The sequence below is a fragment of the Panthera leo genome, chromosome D3 (genome assembly GCF_018350215.1).
Source record: "Panthera leo isolate Ple1 chromosome D3, P.leo_Ple1_pat1.1, whole genome shotgun sequence".
In the NCBI taxonomy this organism is placed as follows: domain Eukaryota; kingdom Metazoa; phylum Chordata; class Mammalia; order Carnivora; family Felidae; genus Panthera; species Panthera leo.
The window spans coordinates 69,268,007-69,274,006 of record NC_056690.1 but is presented as its reverse complement, the minus strand read 5'-3'; the positions used below and the strand labels follow the sequence as shown (position 1 = coordinate 69,274,006).

Here is a 6,000-nt window from a genome sequence, read left to right as displayed (position 1 = left end):
TTGACTGAGCCACCCAGCGCCTCTGCAATAATTTCAGATTTACAAAAGAATTGCAAGGTACAGAGAGTTCCTGTATATCCTTCTCCCGGTTTCCTTTAATGTTAATGTCTTACATAACCGTAACACATTTGTCAAAACTAGGAAATTAACATTGGTACAATACCATTAACTCAACTCCAGGCTTCATTCTGATTTCATAAGTTTTCCCACTATTGCCTTTTTTGGTTCTAGGATCTGACACAGACACTCACTTGCATTTAGTAGCTGGGTTTTCATGACTTTCTGGTAGTGTTTCTGCACCAACTAGACACTGATGTAATCAGGTCAAAGTTATCATGACAGTGGTTCCGGCACTATGGGGAGTTGATGACCAAGGATAATACTTAGCACATTACGTACACAATAAATATTTAGTGAAAGATTGCTACTCCAGCTCATGCTTCATATATTGGGAAAACCATTCCTAATCTAACGCGCTGATTTATGATGTTTGCCCAGCAGCGTTATGACATTTACCTAGGAACAGTGGTAAGACCCTTTTTATTTCAAGCCATCCCAAAACTATAAGAAAAAGGAGAATGTTAAATTTAACAATAGGATTGTCTCCAAGTAGAATGAATTGTTTCTTGGTCTATAGCGCTAGTTCTGGAGAGAGACTCACATTTGTTGCTTGGTCATTTGGGGGCAGGTGGAGGGTATAATTTTTGGTACAGGCAAAAATATAAAGTACTTTGAGTTTGGTTTTGGTGCCTCTCTTTTGCTATAATTTTAAAATAAAAATTATAAAATTATACATGTAATCATATTCATCGCAGAAAAAATAGAAAGCAGGGAACAACTGAATTTAATCACACACCATCTCATACTCCAAAGTTAATAATTAATATTCTTTTAGCCTTTTCCCCTCCTGGGGATATGTGTGTGTGTGCATCTATCTATCTATATACATAATTCATTTATAAAAATTGGACAAGATTACATATACTATTTCCACTGGATAGATCATGAGCATGTATCCTAGCATTCTTTACAATGGCTGCATAGCAGTGCCCATCTCTTTTTAGCTAGGCTCCAAGGTACCTTGTGTTTTTAGTATGTTTTTCTGTAATAGTCCTGACAGCTCAGGGAGTTTATTGGTAATAGATGCTAGAAAAGTGTATCTAAAATTTGTATAGTACTTCTCGGGGTACATCTGACACACTGTAAAAGGGAAATTAGTGATACTTGTCTCACCTTTATTTGTTGAAAGCAGTAACAGTGCACAGCACATAGAAACCAACCCGGAATGGGAGTTGCTAATTATTGTTATTGATTTGCCAATAGTCCTGTATGGGAAGAATCATCATCATCTTTATGTGTTTAAGAGGAAACTAACGGGAAAAGTTCAAGGACGGACGTTGATCTGGTAACTTCAGCTCTTTTGACTTCAAATTCCAAATTTTGGCTGTATAGATACTCTTTCCCAATGGGACGTGTGCTTTCTGTAAACGGTGCAGGTAACAGACCTGCTACCTGCCTCCATCAAAAGTTATTTTCCAAAAGTCAGCTCTCGACACAAGGGTTTGAAAAAAATAAAGATGGAGATTAAAAAAAAAAACACCAAAAGATTAATCATTTTCCTATTTCCCAATTCTTCAGAGCCCTACAAGGAATTGCTTGACTGTGAGTTGGCTATCCAGTTGGGATAAAGAGGGGCCTTAACAAAGTTAAGCCACCAGAACACGTGGAGCGGGCTAAGGCGTCCAGCAGTCTGTAAGTGGGCTTGGCCGCTTCTCGAATTTGCCACGTGGCTTTGCGGTTGCCCTGGACGCGCGCTAGGTGGGTGGAGAAACGTCTAACGTCTGAAGGACTACATTTCCCAGAAGCCTGCGCGGCCGCGCGCCACGTGACCGTCGGCCGGGGCGCGCCCGGCCGTTCGGTCCCCAGCCGCGTTCTCGGCCGCTTCCCTCTTCTCTCCCCGCCTCCCGGCCTGCGCGCGGACGCGGCCGGGGCGGGAGCCGAGCCGGAGTCGAGCCGGAGCCCGAGCCGCAGAGACGTGGAAACATGGAGGCCTGAGCCGGCGTGCGCCACTCCGGCTGCGGCGGCGACAGCGGCTTCTTCCGATCCCTCTCTGCCACCCTCTCGCGTGTCGCTGGAGCTGGAAGCGGATCTGCCCGCCGGCTGAGACAGGTGGGCTCTGGCGCCGCCCCCAGCGGAGCGGCCCTGAAAATCCGGCGGGGCCCCCGGCCTCTTGTCGGAGCGGGTTTGAGGACACCCGCCAGTCGGTGGGGCTTCTCCGCCAGGGCGGGGTAGAGGGTCCTTTCCTGCCAGTGGGGGACTGGGCCACCCTGGAGGGGCTGTGCCTGGGCCCCAAGAGCTGCCCACATCTTCCCTTCTCCCCGCCCCCTTCCAGGGAACAGTGGCACTCAGAGGGTGAGGGAGTGTGTTAGTCAAGAGAGTGAGAGGGACGTCTGTCCGAGTCGTGGTAAGAGTTGGAGGGATACCGAAGAGCAGGTAGATGCTCCGGGAGATGGGGCGATGTTGGTCTGACAAATGGGCGTGTGATGGGCAGGGTGAGCAATAGTGTTTTGTTTGTTTGTTTTTTTTGACATATACATTGTTATTGAGATGTAATTCACCTACCATAAAATTCACCCTTTAAAAGTACAATTAAAGTATAACTCCGTGGTTTTTAGCATATTCACTAGGTTTGTGCAACTCTCTAATTCCAGAACATTTTTGTCACCCAAAAGAGAAACTCCTACCCATTAACGGTCTGTATTTCCCCCTTTCCCACCCCCTGGCAGCTAGCAGTTGTGTGTCAGCTGAACGGTGAAAGGGTGGGAAGTTAGCCCAGGTGTTTGTGAGTTAGTGGCAGTAGCGGGGTGATAAAGCTGATCGCATGAAAGTACTGAGCTGGGGTAGAGGAGTGATGGGGTGACTGTAACAGGGCCGGCAAAGGGGTACACAGAATGGACAGAATGGCGGGGGGGGTAGATGAAGCGGGACCCTGAAAAGGAAGAGCGGAGGTTGGTGGGAGAGGCGTGTAGGGAGGAGCTGCTCAAAGATGTGGAAACATGGAGGGTGGAGGCGGGGAGAGGAGTGTAATCTTACAGAGGAACCCAGGCTTCGGTCTGATGGGTTGAGAGCTCAAGAGAGAAACTGGAGGTGGAAGGGAGGAGATTTATAGGAATAGGTGAGTGGTTGCTGCTGAGCATGAAATTTATGATTTTTGGAAAGATTATTCTGCTTTATAACTTACATCTTGGGTATAATTCTCTTGGCAACTGAGACTAGCCAAATAGAAATACTCCCATTCTGCAGATGAAGAACTAGTCTCTCAGAGCTTAAGTGATTTGCTGAAACTCTTAAGGTTTTAAATAAGGTAAAATGACTTGGAGATTAAAGAATAATTGAACTATAAATTGCAGATGGTTCGAGTGGCAGAGAATTGAGGGGGGCGATGTCACAGGAAGGAGATTCTGTTAAATGTATTAAGTCTTATTTTGATAGAGGCCAAGGACTTTGTTTTTGTAACTTTTAAATACAAATACAGAAGAGTTCAGACATTGAAATAATTTAATATGCCCTCACGTACCCATTACCCAGCTTCAACAGTTAGTAACTCAGGCTAATTTAGTTTCATCTGTGTCCTTTATCCATTCCCATCCCCACTCTGAACTATTTAATTTTATTTAATTTTAATTTTATTTTATTCTAGTGTTTATTTATATTTGAAGGCGGGGGAGGGGCAGAGAGAGAGGGAGACAGAATCCGAAGTGGGCTCTGTGTTGGCAGTGCAAAGCCCAACGTGGGGCTAGAACCCACGAACCGTGAGATCATGACCTGAGCCGAAGTCTGCCGCTCAGTTGACTGAATCACCCAGGCTTCCTATTTTAATTTTAATTTAATTTAATTTAATTTAATTTAATTTAATTTAATTTAATTTAATTTAATGTAATTTAATTTAATGTAATTTAATTTAATGTAATTTAATTTAATTTAATTTAATTTATTTTTTAAGAGAGAGACAAAGAAGTAAAAAGACACCAGCGGGCAGAGAGGCAGAGAGAAAAGGAAAGAGAGAATCTTAACCAGACTCCTTGCCCAGTGTGGAGCCTGACAGTGGGGCTCAGTCTTACAACCTTGTGATCGTGATCTAAGCTGAAATCAGGAGTCCGATGGTTAACCAACTGAGCCACCCAAGCGCCCCCAAGCTATTTTATTTTATTATTTTTTTTAATTTTAGCAAGAAAGAGAGTGAGTTGGGGAGAGGGACAGTGGGAGAGGGAGAGAGAATCCCAAGCAGGCTTCATACACAGCACGGAGCCAGACTTGGCTCAATGCCAGTATTCTGGGTCATGACCCAGGGCGAAATCAAGAGTGGGTCACTCAACTGACTGAGCCACACAGGTGCCTGGCCCCCTGTTTTAAAGCAGATCATAGGCATACCATTTCATTTGTAAATATGTGAGTGTATATCTGTGGAAGGTTGAGGTACTCTTTGTTTAATATACCCACATACAAGTATCACATCCAAAAAGATCAATGGTAAGCTCTTAATATCAATATTAAGAAGGACTTATTTTTTAAAATGTGGTATCCATTTGATACAAAGAAGTTACACAGTCCAACCACTTTGATGTTTGACTCTCTAAAAAAATATGGTATAATTGTTTCCTGATTTTTTTCCAGTTGTTCCTGGTATCCTGTTCCTTTTTCTTGGTTAATATGGTTCATCTTTTGTAAAAAGTTTGAAGAATTGTCACTTTGGCATTTTAATCGATGGAGTTTTGTAAGAGCGGGAGAAAGATAGAAGTGAAATGTAACACATGCACAGATTTTTAAAAAGTGAAATGTATATTCACAAATAACTTATGTCTGTTCTAAGTATGGGGCAATTTGATTATGCTTTTCTAGATAATTTCACATATTGTGAGAAGTTGTTTACTGTGTGTGTATTAGTTTTCTATGCCTACTGTAACTAAGTACCACAAATTTAGTGTCCTAAAACAACACAAATTATTTTTAAAGTTCTGTATTTTAGGGGCACCCGGGTGGCTCAGTCAGTGATGTGTCCAACTTTGGCTTGGGTCTTGCGGTTCGTGGGTTCGGGCCCTGTGTTGGGCTCTCTGCTGTTATCATGGAGCCAGCCTCGGATCCTCTGTTCCCCCGCCCCCACTTTTTCTTCTCCCCTGTGCGTGCTCTCTCTCTCTCTCAAAAATAAAGAAACATTTAAACAAATTTTTAAAGGTCTCTATTTTAGAAGTCCAAAATGGGTCTCACTGGGCTAAAAAAATTAGTGTGTCAACAAGTCTCTATTCTCTTCTGGAGTTTTCCAGGGGAGGGTGTTTCCTTACCTCTTCCAGCTTCTAGAGGCCACCCCCTATTCCTTGGCTTGTGGCCCTCTTATTCCGTCTTCAAAGTGAGTAGTATTGTATCTCTCCAGTGACAGTTGGGAAAGGTTAAGGACCCATGTGACTAGATCAGGCTTATCTAGATAATTCAGGAGGATCTCCCCTATCTCAAGGTCCTTGACTTAATTATAGCTGCAAAGTCCCCTTTGCCAGGTAAGATAGCAGTCACTGGTTCCATAGATTAGGACATGGACATCTTTGGGGGCTGTTGTTCTTTCTGCCATGGTGTGTTTGGGGACATTTTGCTGAGACTTCAGAAAATAGGTGAGGTGACTTCTTTTGCTACTACAAATTCAATGTAAGTGTCATCTTTCACTGTGTAGGCAATGGGAATGGTTAGTGGTAGAGAGGACCACTCCATCTTCCTTTTTAGTGACCATGACAAACATACGGGAAGTACCTGTGCACTTGCAGTGTGGGCTTTGGTAAAATGAGACCCTTAAAAGTGATTAAGTGTATGGGAATGTAAGCTGGTACAGCCACTCTGGAAAACAGTATGGAGGTGCCTCAAAAAACTAAAAATAGAACTACCCTACGACCCAGCAATTGCACTACTAGGCATTTATCCACGGGATACAGGTGTGCTGTTTCGAAGGGACTCATG

At 43.6% G+C, this 6,000-nt stretch overlaps 1 protein-coding gene across 4 annotated transcripts in view; it reads left to right on the top strand.

Moving 5' to 3' along the window:
• The first annotated feature begins 1,919 nt into the window (after window positions 1-1,919).
• The window catches only part of DYM (dymeclin), a 351,049-nt gene continuing 346,968 nt past the window's right edge, over window positions 1,920-6,000 (top strand). For 2 of the 4 annotated variants that reach the window (XM_042910992.1, XM_042910997.1), the window contains exon 1: window positions 1,922-2,169. The gene's annotated coding sequence lies outside the window, so the exon portion shown is untranslated. Of the gene's footprint in view, window positions 2,170-6,000 lie in introns of all 4 variants that reach the window. The other 2 variants (XM_042910995.1, XM_042910996.1) reach the window with 2 other exon arrangements.